This window comes from Eucyclogobius newberryi, unplaced genomic scaffold (assembly GCF_026437365.1).
Source record: "Eucyclogobius newberryi isolate DKJ021-1_F unplaced genomic scaffold, fEucNew1.0.hap1 SCAF_88, whole genome shotgun sequence".
Taxonomy (NCBI): Eukaryota; Metazoa; Chordata; class Actinopteri; order Gobiiformes; family Gobiidae; genus Eucyclogobius; species Eucyclogobius newberryi.
In genome coordinates this window covers 145171-153767 of record NW_027316530.1, presented here as the reverse complement: position 1 = coordinate 153767, position 8597 = coordinate 145171, and the positions used below count along the sequence as shown (strand labels likewise).

The 8597-nt window shown below is 49.3% G+C and overlaps 2 pseudogenes; both read left to right on the top strand.

The window, feature by feature from the left end:
• The first annotated feature begins 4159 nt into the window (after nt 1–4159).
• Nucleotides 4160–5393, top strand: LOC140353210 (uncharacterized; annotated as a pseudogene).
• Nucleotides 5394–5711: 318 nt separating this feature from the next.
• LOC140353209 (uncharacterized) lies at nt 5712–6848 on the top strand (annotated as a pseudogene).
• The last annotated feature ends 1749 nt before the right edge of the window (nt 6849–8597 follow it).

Here is an 8597-nt window from a genome sequence, read left to right as displayed (position 1 = left end):
CGGACGTTAACGTAGCGGCTAAGGGTACAGGAGCAGACGTTAACGTAGCGGCTAAGGGTACGGGGGCGGACGTTAACGTAGCGGCTAAGGGTACGGGAGCGGACGTTAACGTAGCGGCTAAGGGTACGGGAGCGGACGTTAACGTAGTGGCTAAGGGTACGGGAGCGGACGTTAACGTAGCGGCTAAGGGTACGGGAGCAGACGTTAACGTAGCGGCTAAGGGTACAGGAGCAGACGTTAAGGGTACAGGAGCAGACGTTAACGTAGCGGCTAAGGGTACGGGAGCAGACGTTAACGTAGCGGCTAAGGGTACAGGATCGGACGTTAACGTAGCGGCTAAGGGTACGGGAGCAGACGTTAACGTAGCGGCTAAGGGTACGGGAGCAGACGTTAACGTATCGGCTAAGGGTACGGGAGCGGACGTTAACGTAGCGGCTAAGGGTACGGGAGCGGACGTTAACGTAGCGGCTAAGGGTACGGGAGCAGACGTTAACGTAGCGGCTAAGGGTACAGGATCGGACGTTAACGTAGCGGCTAAGGGTACAGGAGCAGACGTTAACGTAGCGGCTAAGGGTACGGGAGCAGACGTTAACGTATCGGCTAAGGGTACGGGAGCGGACGTTAACGTAGCGGCTAAGGGTACGGGAGCAGACGTTAACGTAGCGGCTAAGGGTACAGGATCGGACGTTAACGTAGCGGCTAAGGGTACAGGAGCAGACGTTAACGTAGCGGCTAAGGGTACGGGAGCAGACGTTAACGTAGCGGCTAAGGGTACGGGAGCAGACGTTAACGTAGCGGCTAAGGGTACAGGAGCAGACGTTAAGGGTACAGGAGCAGACGTTAACGTAGCGGCTAAGGGTACGGGAGCGGACGTTAACGTAGCGGCTAAGGGTACAGGATCGGACGTTAACGTAGCGGCTAAGGGTACAGGAGCAGACGTTAACGTAGCGGCTAAGGGTACGGGAGCAGACGTTAACGTAGCGGCTAAGGGTACGGGAGCGGACGTTAACGTAGCGGCTAAGGGTACGGGAGCGGACGTTAACGTATCGGCTAAGGGTACAGGAGCAGACGTTAACGTAGCGGCTAAGGTTACTGGAGCAGACGTTAACGTAGCGGCTAAGGGTACAGGATCGGACGTTAACGTAGCGGCTAAGGGTACAGGAGCGGACGTTAACGTAGCGGCTAAGGGTACGGGAGCGGATGTTAACGTAGCGGCTAAGGGTACGGGAGCGGACGTTAACGTAGCGGCTAAGGGTACAGGATCGGACGTTAACGTAGCGGCTAAGGGTACAGGAGCAGACGTTAACGTAGCGGCTAAGGGTACGGGGGCGGACGTTAACGTAGCGGCTAAGGGTACGGGAGCGGACGTTAACGTAGCGGCTAAGGGTACGGGAGCGGACGTTAACGTAGCGGCTAAGGGTACGGGAGCGGACGTTAACGTAGTGGCTAAGGGTACGGGAGCGGACGTTAACGTAGCGGCTAAGGGTACGGGAGCAGACGTTAACGTAGCGGCTAAGGGTACAGGAGCAGACGTTAAGGGTACAGGAGCAGACGTTAACGTAGCGGCTAAGGGTACGGGAGCGGACGTTAACGTAGCGGTTAAGGGTACAGGATCGGACGTTAACGTAGCGGCTAAGGGTACGGGAGCAGACGTTAACGTAGCGGCTAAGGGTACGGGAGCAGACGTTAACGTATCGGCCAAGGGTACGGGAGCGGACGTTAACGTAGCGGCTAAGGGTACGGGAGCGGACGTTAACGTAGCGGCTAAGGGTACGGGAGCGGACGTTAACGTAGCGGCTAAGGGTACGGGATCGGACGTTAACGTAGCGGCTAAGGGTACAGGAGCAGACGTTAACGTAGCGGCTAAGGGTACGGGAGCAGACGTTAACGTATCGGCTAAGGGTACGGGAGCGGACGTTAACGTAGCGGCTAAGGGTACGGGAGCGGACGTTAACGTAGCGGCTAAGGGTACGGGAGCAGACGTTAACGTAGCGGCTAAGGGTACAGGAGCAGACGTTAAGGGTACAGGAGCAGACGTTAACGTAGCGGCTAAGGGTACGGGAGCGGACGTTAACGTAGCGGCTAAGGGTACAGGATCGGACGTTAACGTAGCGGCTAAGGGTACAGGAGCAGACGTTAACGTAGCGGCTAAGGGTACGGGAGCAGACGTTAACGTATCGGCTAAGGGTACGGGAGCGGACGTTAACGTAGCGGCTAAGGGTACGGGAGCGGACGTTAACGTAGCGGCTAAGGGTAAGGGAGCAGACGTTAACGTAGCGGCTAAGGGTACTGGAGCAGACGTTAACGTAGCGGCTAAGGGTACGGGAGCAGACGTTAACGTAGCGGCTAAGGGTACGGGAGCAGACGCTAAGGGTACGGGAGCGGACGTTAACGTAGCGGCTAAGGGTACAGGATCGGACGTTAACGTAGCGGCTAAGGGTACAGGAGCAGACGTTAACGTAGCGGCTAAGGGTACAGGAGCAGACGTTAAGGGTACAGGAGCAGACGTTAACGTAGCGGCTAAGGGTACGGGAGCGGACGTTAACGTAGCGGCTAAGGGTACAGGAGCAGACGTTAACGTAGCGGCTAAGGGTACGGGAGCAGACGTTAACGTATCGGCTAAGGGTACGGGAGCGGACGTTAACGTAGCGGCTAAGGGTACGGGAGCGGACGTTAACGTAGCGGCTAAGGGTACGGGAGCGGACGTTAACGTAGCGGCTAAGGGTACAGGATCGGACGTTAACGTAGCGGCTAAGGGTACAGGAGCAGACGTTAACGTAGCGGCTAAGGGTACGGGAGCAGACGTTAACGTATCGGCTAAGGGTACGGGAGCGGACGTTAACGTAGCGGCTAAGGGTACGGGAGCGGACGTTAACGTAGCGGCTAAGGGTACGGGAGCAGACGTTAACGTAGCGGCTAAGGGTACAGGATCGGACGTTAACGTAGCGGCTAAGGGTACAGGAGCAGACGTTAACGTAGCGGCTAAGGGTACGGGAGCAGACGTTAACGTATCGGCTAAGGGTACGGGAGCGGACGTTAACGTAGCGGCTAAGGGTACGGGAGCAGACGTTAACGTAGCGGCTAAGGGTACAGGATCGGACGTTAACGTAGCGGCTAAGGGTACAGGAGCAGACGTTAACGTAGCGGCTAAGGGTACAGGAGCAGACGTTAACGTAGCGGCTAAGGGTACGGGAGCAGACGTTAACGTAGCGGCTAAGGGTACAGGAGCAGACGTTAAGGGTACAGGAGCAGACGTTAACGTAGCGGCTAAGGGTACGGGAGCGGACGTTAACGTAGCGGCTAAGGGTACAGGATCGGACGTTAACGTAGCGGCTAAGGGTACAGGAGCAGACGTTAACGTAGCGGCTAAGGGTACGGGAGCAGACGTTAACGTAGCGGCTAAGGGTACGGGAGCGGACGTTAACGTAGCGGCTAAGGGTACGGGAGCGGACGTTAACGTAGCGGCTAAGGGTACGGGAGCAGACGTTAACGTAGCGGCTAAGGGTACTGGAGCAGACGTTAACGTAGCGGCTAAGGGTACGGGAGCAGACGTTAACGTAGCGGCTAAGGGTACGGGAGCGGACGTTAACGTAGCGGCTAAGGGTACGGGAGCAGACGTTAACGTAGCGGCTAAGGGTACTGGAGCAGACGTTAACGTAGCGGCTAAGGGTACGGGAGCAGACGTTAACGTAGCGGCTAAGGGTACGGGAGCAGACGTTAACGTAGCGGCTAAGGGTACGGGAGCAGACGTTAACGTAGCGGCTAAGGGTACGGGAGCAGACGTTAACGTAGCGGCTAAGGGTACGGGAGCAGACGTTAACGTAGCGGCTAAGGGTACTGGAGCAGACGTTAACGTAGCGGCTAAGGGTACGGGAGCAGACGTTAACGTAGCGGCTAAGGGTACGGGAGCAGACGTTAACGTATCGGCTAAGGGTACGGGAGCAGACGTTCACGTAGCGGCTAAGGATACGGGAGCGGACGTTAACGTAGCGGCTAAGGGTACGGGAGCAGACGTTAACGTAGCGGCTAAGGTTACTGGAGCAGACGTTACCGTAGCGGCTAAGGGTACGGGAGCAGACGTTAACGTAGCGGCTAAGGGTACGGGAGCAGACGTTAACGTAGCGGCTAAGGGTACGGGAGCAGACGTTAACGTAGCGGACATTATTGAAGTAATGGTAAATTGGGTGGAGCAGGATCCTGCAGAAGAATTAGATGATGAGCTTGTCCATGATCGACAGCGGCACTGCATGTACCAGGACACATTCTTCATGCCTGTTGATATAACTCAGGAGGCTCTTGATAACTTTTTTGAGGGTGTTTTAGATTTAGCTCCGGCTGAGGGTAACAGCCCGGTAAGTTTGTTAAAGGATAAAGAAGATGAAGCTAAATGCTTTTCAAAAGAGTTTCCCTTTGAAGGCGATACATTTCATACCCCTCGGAAAACACGTTTAACCTTGTGCCGATATTTCGTTAACAGACTATTGCATGTGGATGGCAGGTTTGCAGAAAATGTTAAGTTTTTCTTTGTGGCATTATACATGTTGGAAGTTGAGCAGGTTGTGTGCCCATAGCTTTGCGAAAAGCGACATTCCGGTCATGGTATTGCTGCTTTACAGGAATTACTACAGTTTGATAACGGTTATCGCTTTATGACACCTATAAGAGGAACGCCGCCCTTCTTGCAGTCGGCACACTTTTTTTTGTTGTATTCATTCGTCAGCTCGGTATTCCGTGGTGGTTTTGCTCCTTTAGTTCTGCAGATCTCCGGTGGCCAAGCCTCTTGAAAACACTCTTAAAGCAGGAAGGTTGGACCCGGAGGGTGCAGATTTGGACTGGGCTGAGAGATGTGACCTTTTGCATCGTCACCCTGTAACCGCGGCTTGCATGTTTGACTCCCGTTGGCACAGATTTTTACATAAAGTTATTATGTCACCAGCTCAACCATCAATAAAGTCATAGATTATTTCTATTGCATAGAATTCCAGCAGAGGGCAAGTCCACACTGTCACCGTCTCATTGGATAGACCAGGCTCTGAAACTTGGGGTAAACTCTGACCGGGAGGTCTTTACGTTTGTGGATAAATAAGTCCCCTGTAAACGGCCCTCAAACCCACATCTATTGGAAAAAGTTACTTTGGTGCAGCAGCAGTCCAAAAGTCACTCCAAACGTGTAGTAAAGGTAAAAAGGTGTGCTATTTTATTTTGCCCTGCCCAATATTGATGCGTACGTTCATCAAACAGCTGAATCTGTCCCACTTGTTACAAGGGAACAAGCTGAAGTTATTATGGCTGCGCTTAAGAAGGGTTAGGGTTCTTGACGAACATAACCTGTCTCTTAGTGCTCAGGAATTGTTTGCGTCCTTTGGGTTATCACAGTGTGTACGGCGTTTTAGGCGGACACACACACAGTTTCAGACAGGGAACTCGACAAAGTCTGGATTAATAATTACAACGAGAAGTTATTCATTTGCTGGAATGCCAATATGGACATCCAGTTTGTTATAGATGCGTGGGCTTGTGTTGTGTACATTATTTCATATATTTATTGGTCTGGAAGTGAAATGTGTTTGCTCTTAAGTTGTGCACAAAATAGGCTTCTAAAGGTAATCTTAGAGCAAAATGTTAGTCATCTTCATAATCGAGATGGTCTGCGCAGGAAGCTGTCTATGGTGTAACAGGGATTCATTCCAACAGGCGATAATATAGTTCACATGAGCAGAGCCATAAGGGAAATAGATGAGGAAGTAGATGAGGAAATAGATGAGGAAATAGATGAGGAAAGGCCGGACGATATTTGGATGAGAAACACTATTGATCGTTACTTGGGTAGACCACATAACGAGACCTTTAATGTGCATTGTGACATTCTTATCCGAGTATCGCTTACTCAGTCTGACAAATGTAAAAAAATCTATTATGTTACAAAATCATTTGGGTGCAATTATTAAGAGAACACGGACCAAGCCTGCAGTTTTTCATGATGCACGGTTTTATGAGACTAAAGTTAGAGTTATTTCATCAAAGTATCCTTCAGTTATTCCTGCCATATCGCATTGAGGCTGACCTTAAGCCGCCTCCGTATGATACGTTTGAGGAATTTTATAAAAACTGTGAAGTTCGTTTGAGTGACAGGTCCCTACATACAGTTAAATCGATTGTTGATTCAAATAGGCGTTGCTTTGAACTTGCGGCTGAGGACCTGGAGGAGGTCCAGGAGCAGATGGACGGTGATGACGTCTTAGAGGATGCAAGGAGGAGAACAGAGAGATGATGCAGGGAGTCAACTCTGAGCATGAGCAAGAGCCCATTCCCGACTTGGCCGTGAGCAATCAGCAAATTGGTCATGTGGAGAAAGCAAATGTCATGAGTCGTAAAGAGGGTCTTTCCCTTGTGAGAAAAATACAGCCATTTAAGCAAGAACCCTGACCTATTACACGTTTTTATTACAGGTGGAGCAGGCACTGGGAAAAGTCACCTGATTAGAGCGATTCAATATGAGGCGTCTCGGTTATTGGCTCCTACGTGCCAGAGTCCTGATAATGTCAGCGTTTTATTAACGGCTCCGACAGGGATAGCAGCATATAATTTACAGGCGGCTACTATCCATTCAACATTTAGTATCGGTACAAGTATTTCCCTCCCCTACACACCGCTGGGGGAGGAGAAGCTCAATACATTGCGTGCTAAATACGTTGATCTACAAATTGTAATATTGATGAAATATCTATGGTCGACAAAAAGATATTTACGTACATTCTCCATTTGGAAATTTGTCCATTATAGTTGTAAGGGATTTCTTTCAATTGTCACCAGTCATGGGTCATCCTCTGTACAAGGAAGAGGATTAGGAATAGATTTATTCAAAATTGCGGCACAATAGTGAGACAAAGCGATAAGACTCTTGCAGAGCTGCTAAACCGGCTCAAGAGGAACACACATGCTTGATGACGATCGAGCTTTATTACAAAGTCTTGAAACTAGTGAAGATCCTGACGTGTTGCACATTTTCACCAAAAAACAGTTTGTGTGAAATCATACTTTCAAAGTATTAAATCGAGTATGCGAGGAGACGATACCAGTCTGTGCGCGAGATTTTGGGTATGACAAAAAGACAGGGAAATTAAAACAACTGAAAGGACATCTCCATTAGTCCAAACAAGCCAGTTTGGAGGAGACTTTAATCCTGGGGGTAAATGCAGGCGTTAGGCTGTGTAAAAATGTAGATTTAGCCGACGGTCTAGTAAATGGGGTATGTGGCTTTGTTACACATATAGTTGAAAATCCACAGGAAAAGCTGTCTCCTTTAGCAATATATGTTAAATTTGACGACGATGGTGTAGGTGCGCAGAGAAGGAGGCAAACACGTACCGCTGCAGACCTGACTGGTTCTACCCGCATAGAACCAGAGGAGGAACAGGCCAATAAAAGAGGCGAAAAGCGGCGGCAGTTTCCTCTAAAACTCGCGTGGGCGTGTACAGTACATAAAGTACAAGGTGTAACCGTCGATAAAGCCATAGTGTCTCTTAAGAAAGTATCTACGGCGGGTCAGGCGTATGTGGCCCTTAGTCGTGTTAGGAGTTTAGAGGGTCTGATTATTCAAGACTTTAAAGAAGATGGCATTTATTGCAACAATGGCATCAGAGCGGCCTTGAGAGCATGCCTCCCTTCATGGTCCAAAGTTTGCCCTGGCACTTGGAGGCACATGTTCTGACTTTCTTTTTCATGAATGTCCATGGTTTGGCTCGACATGTGTCAGATTTGGCTTCATGCACACAGCATTGGCGGCCTAACTGTAATGCTGTGGTAGAGACATGGTTAACTGTAGATTCATCTTTTCAAACTAGTCACATTTATTTCTTTCTAAATGCATTTATCCTCCAGAGCAGTGGTCATCCAGCTCGGTTTAGGGGGGCCCATCCGTGATCTGACACCTTGCTGTACTTTCATGATCCCAAGAGCTAAGAAGGGCAGGGGTCTACACCCCTGGCAGGTTCAACCATGCCGGACAGGTGAAGGGGGAGAAGGCAGACTAAGATCAGATCATCAAACTATGACTAATTTAATGACATTTACAAAGAAACTGATTTTTCCAAAGAATCTGTTTTACTAATTACCCTTTTCCTCCTTTTTCAGGACACAAAGACAAGACCACTAGGTTAGGGTACCCTAACCCATCTACAACAGCCAACAACTGTCAATTGTAGTAGTTATAAGTACATGGAATACTTAATAATCAAATTAAGAAACATTGCCCATTTGTTTTGCTTTTCTTTCACCTTCCCAACAATGTATTCTTTTCAAAGTATCAATGTACTGATTTGTAATTTATATTACCACTTTGCATCAAGTAGTTAATAAAAGACTAGTATAAAGTTCTTTGTCTCCTTTTCTTTCAGTACCAAAGTAACTCCATACAAAGTTGACCCATTGTTACTGTTACAAATGTGTCTATACGACCTGTAAAACAGTTGAACTAAATATCTTATTAAACTGTGGTGCTTCACTACAAAATGACAAAAGGTGAAGTGATTCACAATATGAAAGCCTCACTTATCCTGATCTTACCAGATTGAAGTCAGACAGAGGAAAATGAGGTG